At 41.3% G+C, this 19,859-nt stretch overlaps 1 protein-coding gene across 1 annotated transcript in view; it reads right to left on the bottom strand.

Annotated features, from left to right (window-relative positions):
* Positions 1–19,322: 19,322 nt before the first annotated feature.
* Positions 19,323–19,859, bottom strand: part of LOC145981016 (glycine receptor subunit alpha-2-like) — a 358,476-nt gene continuing 357,939 nt past the window's right edge. The window contains exon 11 of the mRNA XM_083114116.1: positions 19,323–19,581. The gene's annotated coding sequence lies outside the window, so the exon portion shown is untranslated. The remainder of the gene's footprint in view (positions 19,582–19,859) is intronic.

The following is a 19,859-nucleotide window of genomic DNA, read 5'->3' on the forward strand; positions in this document are numbered from 1 at the left end:
TGTCCATGTCAAAATGAATTTGTTCGATTTGTTGCTCACTTTGTTTTTAAGTCCACTTTATCACAAAAGGCTAATCGGGACTAGAGCTGCAGTATAAAGTGGGATCCGAACCACTAAGTGCCTCCACTGAGTATCGAACCCGGGACCCCTTGATTACAAGTTGACAGTATAAAAATAAATTTGTCGATAGTGGTTACTTACAAGGTAAGAAAACTCTTGTAGTATCGACTCTCGCAGCGTCAAAACAGAAGTCCAAGGAGAAAAATATTGTTACACACGGTAAAATTTTGACAGTGTTTTACGGCGACACAACTGTTTACGTTAAGGGATGAGTGGCTGCTGTGCATATAATTCTATTTTTTTTATTTTGAATTTTCTGCATCTTTAGGCCAAATCGCGTATATTAGGTGAACTTGATGAAAGCACTAACAAAGGAGTACCAGTAGCCAGGACGGGAGTCGAACACTGAACCTTCGTTGATGAGTTACTAAATCGATGACTCAACTAACTTGATTTGTTGTTTAAGTCCACTTTATGCACAGAAAGGCTAATCGGGCCCATGTCCATGTGCCTCCACCGGGTATCGAACCCGGGACCCTTTGATTACAAGGCGACAACGTTACCACTACCCCTCGGGAATCGTAACTTGGGACCTAACTTTAGGGGGGGGGTAGAATGAAACTTGGTGCATAACTTTGGGGGGTAGAATCAAAAAGTTTTCAAGCTCGTAAAAATATCATCCTGGACTAATTTGAAAATAACTGTTACATTCGCAAAACCATAAAAAATACTTGTTACTTTGCTCCTTAGGTTCCAGGAGGTTAACAAAAGTACCATGAACGTGTAAATTTTCATAAACCTGGAAATTTTTGGAGGAGCAAGTTTCCCCCTTACGTCAAGTTGCGCCTATGATTACCACTGTATGTAGATTTTGCACAGGGTGCTCTTTTACATGCTCTTGATGACTGAAGGGGACGAATGTTACTGCTTATCAAGAACCACCTCACGTCTGTGCCGCGTGAGTTGGCGAAACATCAACAGAGCAGTCTTTGTACATCTTTCTACAAACGCTGTTACATCCCATCTAAAGAGCCTCAATGCAGGCCCGTTAGGTGAAAAGAGCGGTTTATGTAGGAGATTCCGGCCGCAATTGCGGCCAATTTCTGTACCATGTGTCTTCTACTCCAGGATGGCACTTTGCGGGGATCATTTCCTCTAGCTCTCATCTTACGACAAGTTGGGGCTGCACCAGATTACTCATGCCATCGTTCAGAAGAATTGTCGGTGTTTGTGAAGGATTCAGTAACTATTTTCGGAATGGCTTCTTAGATAATAACTAGGCCCTCCCCGATGGCGCAATGGTAGCGTTGTCGCCTTGTAACCAAGGGGTCCCGGGTTCGATACTCGGTGGAGGCACATAATGGTTGGGATCCCACTTTAAATTGTAGGTCCCGTCCCGATTAGCATTACAGTGCAAAAACACCAAATCAATTAAATAATGCGTCTCCTTCAAGTTTATTACCCAACTTTCATTAAAGGTGTTTACACTTTTTTCTTTGTAATTAAGGGTCAAGAGTTTATGTACCATGCGGCTTTTAGTTTAATCGCATCTGATTGTGTATATTTAAACAATACATATTCTTCTTTATCTTTCAGGTCTGTGTAACCAAAGTTCTTCTACAAAAATTGATTACTCCATCGGCAATACCTTCCATCATTGCTTCGATCTTCTATTTATTTCGGATTTCTTCACCTCTAAATTTGTCTCGTAAGGTTACTCCACTTAATCACCGCACAATATAATTTGTAAACAATTTATTCTAGTTTTATCATGCTGACGAAGAGTCCAACATTCGCTACCACATAAAACAGCCGGTTTTCAGATTATGTTATGAAATCTAATTTGAATGCATTTTCAGTTCTTTTAAATATTTAACTAAACTCCAGGCGTAGCAGCTCTTCAAGGGCGAAGCCAAGTGGTGTTTTACTGGATGACGCGTGGTCAGGTCATCGATAGATTGATCGATTGATTGATTGATTCATTCATTTAGTTTATCTTAATTCGCTTTTCTGCCAATTTTGGCTAATCGGGAAGATGAGGATGAGTGATGATGTGATGAAATTGATGGACACTCACAAAGAACACCCATGCCCAGGCCTGGATTAGAACCCTGGGCCCCTGGCGTCGTAGCGCGCTGTGCTAACCACTCCGCCACGGAGGTCAGGTCATCGAGTCTCATCGCCACGGTTATCTGACTCACCGCTATAATGGTTGTTTGAATTTGTTTGAGTTGTTGTTTGAAGTCCACTTTAAGCACATATAGTCTAATCGAGACTGGACCTACAATTTCAAGTGGGATCCGAACCACTAAACCCTGTACCAGCTAACTGTAGACCAGGCGAACGAGAACAAGGCTCTGCTCAAGTAGTAACGCGAGATGGCTCCACCAATGAACAGTAAGAGAAACAGGATTGCGTAATGGACGACTGGAGCTACCCGATTTCTCTGCTTTGCTCTGTCAGCGTTGCAAATTTTTTGAAACCGATAAAATCGTACGCACATGGCAAGCGAACCGTATCTTTGTCTCCAGGTCCGTACGCTTGGTTTAAGAATTTATTAGGGAAATATTATGGATAAAACAGCAAGCCGTACATTTAGCTTTCAGAATAAGGCCTGAACCGTACCTCCGTACATGCCATGCAATTTATGTACATGTACGATAATGACCATACGGTTGTCAAAGTTGCGCTTTCACCACTCGATTTCCCTCCTCCTCCTCTGCCGCTATGCGCGGCCCTGCTCTACAGTTAGCTGAGACAGGGTATATATGCCTCCAACGGGAGTCGAACCCGGGACCCCTTGATTAGAAAGCGACGACGTTACCACAACGGCAACAGGGAGGACCCTCTGCGCTATTATTTCAGTCAAGTAGTACCCCCATTTGTCATGATGTTGGGTCAACACAGAAATTTTGAAATCCTACCGGGATAGAATCCAGGATGATCGCACCAAAGGAGAGAACGCTAAGCATTGACTATGCAGAAATTCCCACTTTGTACATGCATGTATTTATATTTAAGCAGAATGTATTTTAACTGATACTTATAAAGCAGTTGTATAAAATTTATTGATACCAATAACCATAATCTGCTGATTCGATATAAAATGGAAAGCGTTTCACTAACAACATGACTAGTTGATTCATTTCCTTAATTGGTATATGTAGCCTGATTGCAAAAATGAGTTTTGCCTTTGAAAAAGAAACTAAGAAATTAAATATTTATTTTACTTAATCACAGTATATACATTCTACCTTCAATCTCATAAAACAAGAACAGGATAGGAGAATTGCATAACGCATTACAAGTTGGTTATAGAAATATCGGATCGATAAAATACACAGATGCACCGATACGAAATCGATCAATTGGCCCCGTATCTAATATTGAAACTTAATCAGTCAGCTTTTATAAATGGCTCTACGAATATTCGAAGACGATCCTTGCACTCTTAAAGTAGCATAAGGAAGATTATGTTTGCAACATATGTCTATTGTTGACTAGTATGGACCCAAATAAATTATTCTGGTCAATTTTTTCAGTGCTTGCCAGATCCTCTTATAGCTTTCATCTCTACTAATTTCTGAAATGAACGGATGAACACGATAAATGCATAAGCAACTCATTTGTGTCTTGTAGGAAGTATATTTTGATCCACAATATATCAGTCACTAAACTGAACTCAGGCGTACTGTTCCGATAGGTCGTTTGAAACGCAAGAACATTCACGGGTTTTACTTAATAAACAATATTCTCTAGATGAAATAATTCTCTCGGGCTATCGTCCAGGTGAGTACTGGAAGGATTTTCAAGCTTTTATTTCGAGAGCTAACGTCACTCTCATCTTTAGGATAGCTTCAAGGTAGCTTCACTACCCTGAAGATGCGCTCTCAAAAGTTGAAAATCCTTCCAGAACTCATCTGGTCGATAGCCAGAGAGAATCTTTTCATTATTCGTGGGAAGGAAAGCTTCAAAATTTACTACAGTTTTTCTCTTCTCTTTCAAAATGCATTTCCTTCTCCCATTCTTTGTAGTAGCTTCTATTTTCTAAGTCTGTTATTTTGTATCGCTTTCCTTCTTCTACGGTTAATGGCGACGATGAGGATGAAGGATTATCTGGGACAAACACAATGATACATCCATGCCTGGATAGGATTCGGTCCTCGGACCTTTGGCTTCGTAGCACTGACCACTCCTCCACGGAGGCCGGTGATAGTGGTAACCAGGAAATTTTCCAGTCAATTCCCTGTTTCTGTGCGGCTCTGAGGCCCACGCAGCCTCATGTCAATGAGTACCTGGGGACCACCCTCAGGGGTAAAGGCGGCCGGGTGTGATGCTGATCACATCGTCTCAACTATGGCAGAGATCAAGAATATGTGGAGCTATACCTCCACATCACCCCATATGGCTTCATGGCATGTGTGCACATGTACAGGGGTATCTTTACCTTTACCTAAAAATGTGGATCGGTAACACGAACGAGATTGTATCCAACAAAACCCAAATGCCAAAAAAAACAGCAAAAAAATAAGCAATGCTGTTTTCTCTTGTATGTTTCTCCTCAAATAGGAAGTCCCACGGTGCAGAAGACACTTCCATCTGAAGTAAGTCTTGGAGCTTCTACCCTGAAGATGAGAGTTTATTTTAGCTCTCCAAAGCTTGTAACTGTTCCAGAATCGACATGATCGATAGCCCGAGAGAATTCATTCATCAACAACTATTCCATCTGTTCATAAAATGTGTCGGTACAAAATTCCAGAAACCAAAAACACTTCTTTGTTCAACTTAAAGTGTCTTTCGGCAAAACTGTGGTTACAACGTTGTTCGTGTGACCGATTGAATTATGATTATGGACGATCGGGACAAACAAAAACTGGCTGAAAAGTTTGGTAGAATTAACTCGGTGGTGCCACCTACTTGATACACAAGATGATATTGATTCATTCTGCTCCATTCGTGCTCTTCGCCGCCATCGCCTGTCTCCGCCGGCGAAGGAGGAAATCCAAGTCACTCCGCTTAGGTCGAGTTAGCGAATATGTTTATTTTGCCTTCTTTCCGAAGCACCGAGTCGCGCAACGCTCATTAAGAAGTTAAAGAGCTCCCCAAGGGCAAGAAAGATATTCTCATAGAGTCGCATCCGCGTTACTAAATGATCTCGGTCCCAGACGTAACTCATCATCTCTGCTAGATGTTCCAGTAGAACCGAGCGTGAACCAAAGCTCCAAACTCGATTGCCAATTTCAAAGCAGGGGTATGAATGGAGGAGGATTATGTTTGCATCTGTAATCACTCTCTTTTTTAACGGTATTCTCTTCATTTTACCCTCTCAGTGTGAGAAAACTTCACGGTACACACCTTGACATTTCCACTAAATCGAACTTCTGTAGAGTTTCAGTAATCCATGTACACGGTTAGAAGTTACCGGCAAATTTGCAATATTTACCTTTAGTTTGCCTGTCAATTTCCAGCAATCGACTGAGGTGCATCACAACTTTTGGCACGGCACGATTTAATTAAATCTCACGAGACAGTTAAATTTATTTTTTTAACACATTCTTTATCTGTTGCACATTACTGCCATAATTTGTTTGGACTCTGAAGTGCCTGAAACTAAGCGTAAATGAAAATATAATGAATTCGAAATTCAGACCTTGCTTTTCCTGTTCAGATTTAAATGTAAAGAGACAAGCCGTATCTTACATGGAATATATTCATTTGAAAAGAACCGCACATCATTTTTCTTTTGAATATTTTAGCATTTCTAAATAAAAATAATGGCCATAAATGTATATTCTTAACATTGAAATAGTTAATTCATACATACATATAATATTATTATTATTATTCGTCCTTTTCATTTATATTGTGGAGTTTATCCCATTTACATTATATTTAATATTTTAATGTTATGGTTATTATTAAAAAATACATTTTCATATAATCCTATTATTTGTTACCTAATTGTAAACATATTGCTTTCATTGTATACTTCTGTATTACCTACTATTTGGAAATATTTCTCGTCTACTAGAGAGCCTCCCCCATGGCGCAGTGGTAGCGTCATTGCCTTGTAATCGAGGGGTCCCGGGTTCGATACCCGGTGGAGGCTCAAGTGGTTCGGATCCCACTTTAAACTGTAGATCCAGTCCCGATTAGCATTACTGTGCATAAAGTGGGCTTAAAACACCAACTCAAACCAAACCAAACTCGTCTACTAGAGAAACATTTTTCCTGCAATTGGGAAATTTTCAATATCAGTTTGGAAACGTTTTGCATCAAGTAAAAATTTATTAAAGTTGGGAAATATTATTACGCGGTTGAACGAAGTTTAGAAACATTTTGCTTAGAGTTGTGTAATATTTTTCACATACTTGAGAAGTATTGATCTTACAGTTCATATACAGAGAAAAAATTGCAAACATTTCGGAAACAATTTGCATATAATGTTGCCTCATATGGAAAGCCCTTAGGCCGTCCGAATCCGCCGAAAGAGATAACTGAAACATAGAACGCCACCTGCGGTCAATCAAGAGAAGCAGATATCCCCCTGACTCCACAAGTGATTTAAGCAATTTGATGTCCAGGCGTGGCACAAGAGCGCCTTCAACTCCTTTACGACGTCATCCGCAGACTGAATTATTTAGCTCCAGTGAATGTAGCGGATGCTGGACTCGTGACAGCCCATAGAGACCAACAGCACGGTATGTAATGAGATGCAATTCGCCAGTTACGACTCCAACAATGTGTGGCTGGTCTGTCTTCGTCCGGTGGATTTAATAAAGACTAAGTAAGGGTTATATCGCGAGGGAAGAACTTACTTCGGCTTGGTGGGGGTGGGATGCGATATCTTTGAAGCGAACCCAGCGTTAGGCGGCTCTTCTGTGTGCCAATATGTTTGTCGAGGATGCTGTTAATGGGCAAGCTTTGAGAGGAAGTCTGCCAAGAATTTCCTCGATGCTTAAAATGTCGTGTTACCACTTTATATATGAGGGGATCCTCTGTTACATACATTTCAACCCACACCTCATACATTTTCTTGTACAGTGACACACTTAGAGTTTCTAATTTAGCACAATTTGCTGATCTATAAATTTCAGAAAAGCGTAATTTTCCTTCCACGCCAGTAATTTATCTCGAATAGTAGTCATCACCTTGGCGACAATACTAACCTTAACTTAGACGGAAGGGAACAATGAAACGTATTTATTTATTTGAAGTAGGGTTAATCCATGGGAAATATCACACTTTCCAAACTACACTCTGTTTCGGGAATCTCTGGAGCAAGCCAACGAAAACAAGCCTCGGCGCGAGAGGGCCCGACCCATGAACGCGCGAGTACAGGGAGGAGAAAACGCGACTACAGATACCAACCGTTTGCAGCAGCGCGTACTGCTCTCCTCCGCCAACTGGCTTTCTCCCCTTTTGTACCGTTATGCGCGGTCTTGGTCCACAGATTCCAAAGATCGAGTGTACTTAATACTACTTTCTACTTAAGATGTAGTGCAGTGTATCTTCAAAGCGTCTGCTGTTTATTTTTAGTTGTTTAATTTTGCCTCGCTTTTCTGTTCCATTTGGCTAATCGTGATGTTGAAATTGGTGGAGGACACTGACATAAGAGCACCCTTGAGATTTGCCGAGGCCAGGACTACAACCCGGAATCTCTTGTAGCGATATCGTGCACCAATTACAAAATAGGTTCGGTCACCAAGGTGGATCTCGTAAATAATGTGTTCATTTCAGACCCGTTGTTGATTACACTAACGGTAAAGGCTGGAAAGTGTAGCACCTGGAGCTGATGTCCAGACCAGTTTTCGTCCGAAAAATAATCTTGAGGCCTTGATCCTAAATCACATACACTCTGTCCCGGTGTTCTGTGGAGCAAGCGAGCGAAAACAAGTCTCGACAGTGCTTGACCAATGAACGCGTGAAAGGGGAAACGCGTTTGCAGCTACTAACCGTTCCCCGCAGCGCGGACAGCTTTGTTCCCTACACTCGCTTTCTGCTGTTGTGCGCGGCATTGCTCCACAGATTTCCGAGACAAAGGTTTTAGCATCTTGCTTGCACCTGTGGATTCCAGCGATTGCTCCGTACAGTGTGAGCTTTCCTTCTGCACCTCAAAGCAAAGGGATGGGGAAGCCGCTTGTCTTGAGAGGTAGAAAATAATTTGAGGGAAGGCGCACTCTCACTCACTGAACCACCTCCTATTTATTTAAATGTCAGCTTGCACATACGTCAAGTAAGTGAATCTGGCGTGATGGATCTTCGTACACGAAATTTTATCAAAGATTAGATTCCATGCCGTTTACGCCAGAGTTACGAGTTTTCCTACGGGGGTTACAAGACCTTGTAACAACACCCGCAACATTATCTCCTCTTTCACATATCTGTTTAGGCCCGAAGCTTTGAATTTCCATCTCTTTGATCGTAAGTTTCATTGTTCGTTCACAGCTTCCCAACATGTCATCATTTACAATTACTCCTGCTTTGTATTGTAAATCATAAACAAGGTTAACTACTCCTCCAGCTGACCTTTCATCCGTTTACTGGCGGAATCCGAGCAACAAATTTCCTTTCTGACTCCTCATCTCAGCTTTCCCATCAAACAACAATTATTTTCAAGTGAAAGGACGCCGACATATTATCTGAAATTCTGTTGAAAGGTTCGAAAGGGTATTTTGCGAGAGAGATCGTGTTAATCCACGACAATTTAGCAATTTTGGTTAGCAAAATAATAGTCACACAACTGTAAAAACAGGGAGACTCATATATTTGTGATAATAGAAATTGTCATTCTCTTCTAAAAAAATGTTTGTTGTTCCCCACTCCTTTCCTCAGTCAATATTTACTTCGCCGTCCTGGTCTGGGTGTAAGAATTGGACTGGTGTTGCTCTGTGAGTGTCCTTACACCAATTTTATCTAAATATTATTCATCCACATCGTCGCGATTAGCCTCCTAAGGAGGCAGGAGGCAGGAAATCATTGCAAGTCAGGTGAAGTAATATTGGACAGTGAACAGCGAGAAGAGGGTTTTAGTCGTCTTAACATGCTGCTCATCATCCATCAAGCCAACCTGTCCATTCAATAAGCTTATCCCACATAGCACTACTGCCACCTCTCTGCGAATCTAGCTCAAAAAGTGCTGGGCTCTTTAACGCCCGGGTGTACAGGGTGAATCATCAGCGGTACAGTCACGGACACTTCTGGCTTGTAACAACATTACTGAAAGCGAATAGGATCGGCACAACCCAGAAGTGTCCGTGACTGTACGTGTACTATTCTCTGCTAAAGCTCTTTTCAGTTCTTACGTCGTGCGCTCTAGAAGCTGGCAGGGGAAGTGGGGACCGGGGAACATGCCGCTGACCAACCAGAGAACAGACCACCTAGCGGTGGAGCCGAGAGTTACGCAGTTGCGGGAGGAAGCAGCAGCGCTAACTTCGTTCTGCACGTTGCTGTGTTGCCAATTCACCGCGTTGCTGATGGTGTTTTGCCCCAGTGTTGATTCCTGTTTGTTATGAGCGGAATGTAGGAATAACATACTTGGGAGTAATTGTTGTCGCGTCGTGTATTGCCTAACTGCATTGTTTCTTCGATAAACGTGTATGTGGCATGTAATGTGACGTTCATTTGTACTCTCGTTGTTCCATAGGGAGCTTTGTGCTTATTAACGCAGTAAGTATCGTACGGTGGCGAACAGGGAAGAGGTAGTTTGTAGCCAATGCAGGAAAATAATCAATAGGGTTCATGGATATTTTCGAAAGGAAGCAGAAAACAGTGGTCCCTTGGTAAGTGTGCACAAAGTGCAACAGAGAGTGTCGGAAGCTTGTGGAGTGAGTACGCGAACTGTGCAGCGTATTGTTAGGGAAGGCAAAGACAGTCTTGAGGCGCGGGTTCAATGTCATTTGAATCACCGCGCAAACGAATCAAAAGGAACAGTATCACAAAGGCAATCGACGGTTGCGATAAAGATATAATAAGAAGAATTATCCTCGGGTAATGTAAAGGGTGAATATCCAACACTGAACAAGTTACGCGTTGATTTGCAAACACAAATAAGCTTCAGTGGGGAGTTTCGTCGTTGTGGAGGATACTGAAGTATATGGGGTTCAGGTACGAAAAGAGCAATGACGGTAGACGATTTCTGATTGAGAGAGCCGATATAGTTACAGCCAGAGTAACGTTTTTGCAAAAAATGCATTTTCTAAAAAATAAGGAACCTTTGCCCTATATAGATATTTCATTTAGATGAAACGTACATACATCAGAATTACGCTCCAACGAAAATCTGGGAAACTAAAGAGGGTACAGGGGGTTTAAAAGTGCCCGTGGATAAAGGTGGGCGCATTATTGTTTGTCACGTAGGTTCCAGTCACACTGGTTTTCTACAGGAATGTAAATTAGTTTTCAGTGGTTTTTGCAGTTTTTAGATACGCTTGACGAAAGGAACATCAAAGACGCAGTGATTGTAATGGACAATGCTAGCTAACATTCGGTACAGTTGGAAAGAATTCCTACAACGTATACACTTGATATCATACACTTATCGGTATTCTACTGACCACAAGATGGGGATAATACGCATTCTCAGGCCATACGCGAACAATGGGACGTCTGTATTTCATGGTTCTTTCGATTTCAACTCCCCTTTCCCGCTACTCTGGCAACGTTGCAGTCTCTCTCTCTAACCGGCCTGTCTCGTTGCGCTGGATAGGTCGTTTCCCCGCTCTCCACTTCCCCTGCCAGCTTCTAGAGCGCACGCCGTAACAACTGAAAAGAGCTATAGCATTATGAAGTTGGTATTGGGGATAAAATGTTATCTCTCACATACAATGGTTCACTCTAAAATCCTCTATGCATCCTCAGTCTAACCATCACTCAAAATGATTTAGGTTATTTTACGACAATTTTCGTACCTATTGCGTTAATTGCAAACGATGGAGATAAATTATGAACTGATGAAATAAGTGATGTGGGAAACATAATGATACGGTACACCCGTTTTTTGTCCATGATTTTGAAACTACTACCCCTGGCTTGGTAGTGCGTTATGATACCACCCCGCCATAGAGGCTGCCTCATGTTCAATCTCAAGCAACCTAGAGTAGGGCCTCGATAATGAGAAATGAACATGAATAGAATATTCAATTCGGTTACTTGCATGGCGATCTGGATTTTCCCCACTTGCAAATGTTAAACTGCAAACTTCCCCCCTCGTCAGAGAGAGTGAAATACAGAAGCGAGTCAAACACACAGAGATAAGGAGAAGGGAATTAAATTGATTGATTGATTCTTTTAAGTCCACTTTATGCACACAAAACCTAATCGAAATTGGTCCTACAGTTTACAGTGGGTCCGAGCAACTATGTGTACCGAATCCGGTATCGAACCCAGGGCCCCTTGATCTGGTTGACCCGGAAGGAAAATAAGATGCGGCCAGAGAGGGAAGGAAAGAAATAGAGAAAAGATACAGAAAGAAAGAAAACGAGAGGAGAGAGAGAGAGGGAGGGGAGAAAGAAAGAAATAGAAAAGCGCGACAGAGAGAAAGAAATAAAGAAGAAAAAGATAAATGAGAGAGAGGGGAGAGAAAGAAAGACATGAAAATCGAGAGAGAGTGAAGAGGAAAAGAAATAGAAAAGCGAGAGAAACAAGTGAAAGCGAGAAGCAAGAAAAAGAAAGAAGGAGAAGTATAGAAACAAGACAGGCAGAAAGAGAAGATAAAGGAATAGCATAAATCGACAAATAGAAATAATATAGAAGAAACAGAGAGAGGGAATACAAGAAATGATCAAGAAGAGATATAGGTTTTATGTGTGTGTGTTTTTTTAGATTGTATTTCTTGCTGATATGGTGTTTGACCAATGTTCTACCAGAACAGATCTTATCGTATAAGTAGTTTGGGGGTCTCGGGTCCGATACCGGTTGGAGGCACATAATGGTTCGGATTCCACTTTAAATTGTAGGTATACTGGGTGATTTTTTTAACCTGAATCATGAGGGGGAAGTTTAGTGGTGCAACAAAAGAACACCCCCTCCCCCTCTTGTAGGTGGGGCGGGGGGCAACTTTGAAACTTCAAATAGAAACCCCTATTTTTTATTACAGATTCGGATTTTACGAAAAAAAATACATAAGTTTTGTCTGAAACATTTTTTTCGATTCGTGATAGATGGCGCTATAATCGACAAATTTTCATTTCTAGAATGTTTACACTTTAAAACCAATGTATTTCATTTCGCAATTCATTTAAAGTCAAAAAATAAAATATTATGGTGCATGAACTTTGTACTAATTCTTGACAATCTTTTGAGATTTCATTAAGCTGGTAATTCGCCTATTTACAACATTTAAAAGTTAGATTCGATATTTGTTTAATTTTTTTTATTGTTGTGTCAAAGATGCTTAACAAAGCTACAACAGAAAAAAAATAAAACAATGTCAAGAAACAGTTCCTTTTTAGGCTTTTCCTGTTAAATCATTGTTTGTTTTTCATTGTTTATTAGATCACAAGAATGGTCCGATCGATTAATTTGACTAAGCTGTTGATACTTTTTAATATAAATGGATGTATTAACTGTAGAAGAGAAAATTGAAATGGTTCTCGTGTATGGAGAATCTGGCAGGAATCTCTGTCAAGCTGTCTTTGTTTATGCTCAGCGTGTTTCAGACAGGGTGCATTCTTTCGCTTCGGTTCAACGTACAGTCAATCAATTTACTACTGAAGGAAGTGTTAAACCTAAACAAAGGACCCGTCGAAGAACAGTTACTGGAGAAGAAAATGAAATTAATGTGTTAGCTGCTGTGGCCCATGATCCTCATGTCAGCTCATGAAAATTTGTCGATTATAGCGCCATCTATCACGAATCGAAAAAAATGTTTCAGACAAAACTTATGTATTTTTTTCCGTAAAATCCGAATCTGTAATAAAAATAGGGGTTTCTATTTGAAATTTCAAAGTTGCCCCCCGCCCCACCTACAAGAGGGGAAGGGGGTGTTCTTTTGTTGCACCACTAAACTTCCCCCTCCAAACTATCAACTTTTTATTTGAAACATTTTTTTGTAGGATAATTTTTTTCAAGATATTCAAATGATTCAGGTTAAAAAAATCACCCAGTACTATATTAGGAATACAGGAAGTATCTCCGATTACTTTAAAATACGGCATACTTACTAATTGTGGCCTCGTAATCACGAATCTGCACTTAAAAATTGGCGGTCACGTCTAGAAATTGCAAAATAACGTGCATACATTACCGCTATGATTGTCGATACACTAATATGTTAGCCATGTTTCATGATGTGAACAAGTGAAGTTCGCTATTCGTTACGCTGTCTACATCGTTGAAACACTGTTGCTTTGTTACTTGGAGAGCATTGATCGTGGAACAATGGCGGAGGACAGGCATGATAAGATTGTTAATGTGGTACAGTTCCATAAATGGAGTATGGAAGATGAAGGACGTGGCTTGATCAACAAATTAAAGGATTTCTGTGTTCTGCCCAAAGAAGGGCACATTTTAAAATTATGCAAATTATGCGTCCATTGATAAATATGCATGAAAGTGTTGGAAAAAGGTTGAGTTCAGTAGGAAGAAATCGCAGCCATGTAATTACTCTGTTTCCCTTAGTAAAGGAACTTTCTTCGCAAGGTCAAAGTTGTCCTTGTTACAAGTGTGCATTTTCGTACGACTGTGGGTATCCAATTGTTATTTGAATATTATTTGCGATGAGGCTGAGATTGTGTACACAACAGGTGTTGACTGGGCATCCTTCTGTCGGGAGGTTGTAGAACATTCCTTTCACGAGGACCGTCAGAAGGTTGGAGGTGTTGGAAAAATTGTTGAGATAGACGAATCAAAGTTTGGAAAAAGAAAGTACCATCGCGGTCATCGTGTGGAGGAGCAATGGGTTTTTGGAGGTATTGAGAGAGGAAGCGGACGGTGTTTTCTGGTGCCTGTAGAGAAAAGGGACGCGGGAACTTTGATATCTGTCATTAAGGAATGGATTTTGCCGGGTACAACGATCATTTACGACTGTTGAAAAGCATACGACCAGCTTGAGAATGAGGGTTTCCAGCACCTTAAAGTAAATCAGAGTATCAACTTCGTCCATGAAGAGACTGGAGCTCACACAAACAGCATAGAGTCGACATGGAGGAAGGCTAAAACCACTTTAAATTCTTCTGGAACAAGAAAAAAAATATTCCGATATTCTTGCAAAATACATGTTCATGAAATGGTGCCTTCAGTTACGATCGGACCGCACTTTAAAATTTTTCAAGCTAGCTGGAATATTATACAATCCCACAACCTGCGAGGAGCATGAGGAACATGACGACAGTGACCATGAGAACCTGGAGGGAGAAGAGCATGTGGAATGCGGCTTTGATTAGGATAACTTGGAGGGAGAAGAGCATGTGGAATGCACCTTTGATTAGAGGTAAGTTTGGCAACAGTGCTCAAGGTTTCATTTCAGAAAAATGGCGTCTTCCCTTCTTCAACATTGTCAAAGCATTTGCTGATATCACCACGAACCATTTTCGGTAAGGTAAGATTAGGTTAGGCAAGCATAGTTAAAATTTAGTTGCTAAAAGAAAGCACACTAACATCGGAAGGTTGCTCAAATATTGTACAATACGTGAGACCCGTTCCATGGATCGTTGCTTTACATGTGAGAATATGGCGTCTTCGGTAAATGTGGAAAACATGTTTGCCCCACGAACCATTTACGTTAAGGTTAGGTTAGGTTCGGTTAGGTTAGGCAAGCATAGTAAAAAATAAGGGTGATCGTAAACATAGTTTTGAAACGCTAAACATTGCAAAAAATTGTTCTATTCTTCTTAAATCAATGGTGTTTACTCCGTTCACGAACCCACTTCTTTCGACTTATTTCTCAATTTCTAGACGTGACCGTCAAATTATAATTGCAGATTCGTGATTACGAGGTCAAAATTAGTGAGTATGCCGAATTTCAAAGCAATTGAAGATACTTCCGGTATTCTGTATTTGCTCCAAATTGTAGGTCCAATCCTCATTAGTCTTACTGTGCATAAAGTGGACTTAAAACACCAACTCAACCAACCAAGTATTTTGGGGAGATGTTCTTGAGAGTTTTGTGCAAGGTGAGTGTTATGTATTTTCTTCTGTTGTTGATGTTTAGCCAAGAGAGCTTTTTTTTTTAAAAAAAAAAAGAGAGAGAGAGAGAAATACGAACACATGTTCTCTATTTTTTGGGTTAGGTGATGATGAAATAGACGAGAAAAGAATCTGCATGCCTTTGCCAGGATTCGATCTCTGCACAAAAAGGTTCGAAACAAGTTGACACCACAAAGACAGGCGTGGATGATATTACAGGGTGTCCCATATGTTTGGACCCATAGGAATTTTTCATATAGTTTCTTATCTTAACACAGTTCCAAAACTTTAGATTCAGAGGACAAGAGAAGTGGTCTCCAAGAAATCCAGATCTTATTCAGCTTGATTTTTATTGTTGAGCCACCTGAAAGCCGTGCTGTATGAGAATTTAGGGCATTTTCCATCATAAGGAACGCATTGCTACGAAAGTGGAGATCTCCTCATCAACCCGGTTTGCAGCACAACGACGGAAACTTTGAACACCTTCTGCGAGTTGAATGTGTTTCATACCATGGGTCCAGACTCACGGTACACCCTGTAGATTGTAATACTCATTAATTCCTTAATAATTAAAAAGCTTTTTGACCAGAGAAACGAAAGAGCCTGGAAACGTGAAATGACTTAACAAGTCTATTTTTTCTCTCAGTGTTAGTTATTCTTTCCTCTTGTTTCGAATATCGAAGAGGTATAAAAGTGAACAAAATATTTAATAGGAAATTTAAAATGGCAATCTACCAAAATGTTTATTAAGACAATCTTTGTCGCGTAAATGCATTAAACAGTAATACCATTTTTAATACCTCTTGAGTTTTCAATGTGATTCTTATTGGCTTGAACAGAAAGACCCGTAACCTAACATGATCGTTAGTACAAGATATCCTATTAACAGTTAATTATCAGTTTCAGAGGATCGTGTTCCTTTTTATGAGGTCGTTGTGTTTGATCAACTGCAACACTCAGCATCTCTTATTCCTGGATCCCTTTCTTAAGATCCTCTTTCTCAGCATCCCAGCATTTTCTCCGCTTTCCCTTGCAATCGATATCTAAACCTGGTGACTTTATGTGATGCAGGGTTTCACTAAACCTAATCTGTTGCTAAAAGCAATGTGGAGACGCTAAATAAATAAATACAGGTACCCACCCCGTCTCTCTATATCTAAGAAAGGGTCCCTGGTTCGATTCCTGGTGGAGGCACATAGTGGTTCGGATCCCACTTTAAACTGTAGGTCCAGTCCCGATTAGCCATACTGTGCATAAAGTGGACTTAAACACCAACTCAATCAATCAGTCAATTTCTATATCTAAGCTTCAAAGAAATATTACTTAATACCAGTGCTTGGAAGGAACTAAATGCACGGCCATGAAATTAGGCGGGTGGCAGAAGTTCGCGCTGTTGCCACTTCGGAGCACAACCCCGTGTGTTAGGAGGTTTAAGAGAATAAAATATCTCAATTTAGAGTTGTAGAATCGGTCTTTGTAATCCATGTGATACAACCTGACAGTATTTGCTTGAAAGGTCAGGGACGACACAAAAGTGCCCCGGAGAGAGGTCGGTCTGACGCTCGAACTAGGCAACGCAGCCCGGTTGACGTTGCCACACAGTGCGCGGGAACCAGCGACTTTTGTCCCGCTCTCGCTTTGCTTTTCCCATATGTGGCACCAGCGCAATTCTGCCCAGTCACCTATTTTCATGCCCGTGCGTTCGTATACTTCTAACGCAGCTATACTCTGTCCCGAGCATCTCTGGAACAAACGAACGAAAACAAGTATCTGCGCAAGTAGTGATGCGAGACGGCTCCACCATTGGACACGTGAGAGGAACGGGATTGCATGGAGGAGAAGAAAGCGACTGTAGTTACCAGCCTTCCCAGCAGCATATACTGCTTCGCTCTGTCCACCCAATTCCCCCCTTTCCCTGCCTTGCTCCAGAGATAACTGAGACAGAATATACTTCGCTCTGCCCACTCGACGCCCCGCCCCTTCTCTGCCGCTATGAGCGGGCTTGCTCCACAGATTCCGGGGATAGAGTATATACTCAGTCCCGGGAATTTATGGAACACGGCCACGCATAAGGGTAGAAAAGGGGAGAAAGCCACTGTGCGAAGCGAAGCAGTACGCGCTGCTCCTAACAGCTGGTAGTTGCAGCCGAATTTTCCTCTTCATACACTCACTTCCCCTCTTACACGTTCATTGGTCGAGCCATCTCGAGTCACTACTTGCGCAGAGACTTGATTTCTTTCGCTTGCTCCAGATTCCTCGGGTAGAGTATACCTCGACTATGCGTAAAATTTCAACTTCACATTCATTACATGTTTTCACAGTGCAGTGCGGGGTTGTTTCCCCTTTTATCTTACACTCCTATGAACAAAAGTTTGAAGTTATAAATTCATATAATATATTGCGATAAAAATGCAGTAAGTATGCTGAAGATAATCACTTGACTTTGCACTTTTTGGAGATTAATCTCTTCCACCTTGATACCTTGCACGTGACTGGAATTAAGTACACAATTTAAAAACTGGTGACGTACCTTTTTTTATGTTACTGTCGGCACGAAGCGTCATGAATTTTACTAGATACATGTACAAAAGCAGCGACTTAAGCAACATATTCGAGAGCCAAAATTCTTTACAGCCAGCGATCAGAACATATTTCTGTGAAGCTTTATAAATGTTAGAATCACATCAGAAATGTTCTGCTTAATATCAAATGACATGCACATACTGCTGGAATAAAAGGACTATGGAATTAGAATGAATGATGAAATGTATAATGGATCAATCACAATGATACATGACGACCTTCGTGGTGGCGGAGAGATTAGCTCAGTGTGAAACGACGCCAGTGGTTCTGGGTTCGATTCCTGGTCCAGGAATGAGGAATGGGTGTTATTTGCGAATGTTCCTTCATCAATGCCTTCATATCATCATTCATCCTAATCTTCGCGATTAACCAAAAGTGGTAGAAAAGCGAAGTAAAGAATACCAAATTTAAATAATAATACATTCATATCTTAACTAAGGTTCTACCCTGGTACCTCTGGATCCATGGCACGTTGACTTCTCTGTCATGGAGACCGACTATCCTCTGTTTTGAAACAGAAGTCCACAAAATAATAAAGGATACCACGATGGCGAATAGAGTTGGCTTCTTGAAATGGGTGACATTATAATCTGTCCCAGGAGTCTGTGAAGCAAGCGAACGAAATCAAGTCTTCCGCGCAAGTAGTGACTTTTGAGGACTCGACTTCGTTGAGAGGGGAAATGAATGTATGAAGAGGAAAATGCATCTGCCACTGTCAGTCCTTTGCAGCAGCGCGCACTGCTTTGCTCCACCACTCGCTTTCTCATCTTTTCTACAGCTATGCGCGGCTTTGCTCTACAGACTTTTGGGACAGACTGTGGGCAGGAAGTTCCCCTCAATGCCTCTTCAGATTTGATTCTGGAGGTTACTCAGCTTCTCATCAAGGAATACGTGGGGAGGACCTCCATTATAGCCGTGATCAAGAATGTGTGGAACTCTAGCTCTCCACCATCTACACCCCATTGCAGATTGTAATGTACCCAGGGGACAACCTTTACACGATCTGTCCAGCTATCTCTGGAGCAGGCGAACGAAAGAAAGTCTCTGCGCAAGTAGTGACGCAAGACGGCTCCACCAATTAACACGGGAGAGGGAATGGGATTGCACGGAGGGGGAGCGACTGCAGTTACCAGCCTTCCCAGCAGCATGTACTCCTTCGATCTGCCCACTCGATTCCCCCTCCCTTCTCTGCCGCTATGCGCACCCTTGCTCCAGAGATAGGTGGGGCAGAGTATTGGATGAGATCGTTAATGAAAACAGTGCTATGCCGTTTTAAGGAGTATAAAGTGACTACATGTGAAACTGAGTCTCACTTCAAAGAAGCTCTCCAATATTCGTGATTTCAGGCACAAATGCTTCGTTAGCGTATTGTCTTGACTTCTCAAGTTTCACTGTAAGGAAGAAAGATTAACATTGAAATTTCCTACAGGAAGAATGGCATATGTTATCGATAAACTTCAGAAAGTGATGAACGAAAGGAACATCAATTAAGGAGAGGTATTGTCTCATTCAATAAATAATGCGATACTCATGTAATATATATTAGTCTTACAAGTTTGTGCTTACATGTTGTTTTTTTTCTGAAATTTAACAATGTATATTGGTCATACAAAACCATACATCCAAAATAGATTTTATATATCTATCAAATAGATTTTTGTAGTCACAACAAAAGATGATGCCCAAGTGACTGGATTGATCACATCCAATGGGGAGTCATCTATAACATCAAATTACAATCACAGCATCCTCGGAGGCTCCAAAATACCATCCAGAGAATAATCACTGTGAAATTGACACTTCTCCTTCAGCCTATAAGAGACACACAACATGTTATTATAGTCATCAGACATGCATTTGATAAAACAAGGTCCTTTGTTTTATCAACGTTAGGTCGAGCTCTTGGCTCATAAATCCCCCTATCTTCCCTGGCCGAATCCTGGAACGGACCGTTGCTAACCCACCAAATCTGTTATATATGGCGCCCGAACGGGGACCTAAATTAATCAAAATTCGACCGTTGCATTCATCACGATCAGGTCTTAATTTGCCGTCTGTTCGGGAGTGTTGCATGCGCGTCATCCTCGCAG

This window comes from Lepisma saccharinum, chromosome 2, assembly GCF_977018435.1.
Source record: "Lepisma saccharinum chromosome 2, izLepSacc3.1, whole genome shotgun sequence".
Lineage (NCBI taxonomy): Eukaryota > Metazoa > Arthropoda > Insecta > Zygentoma > Lepismatidae > Lepisma > Lepisma saccharinum.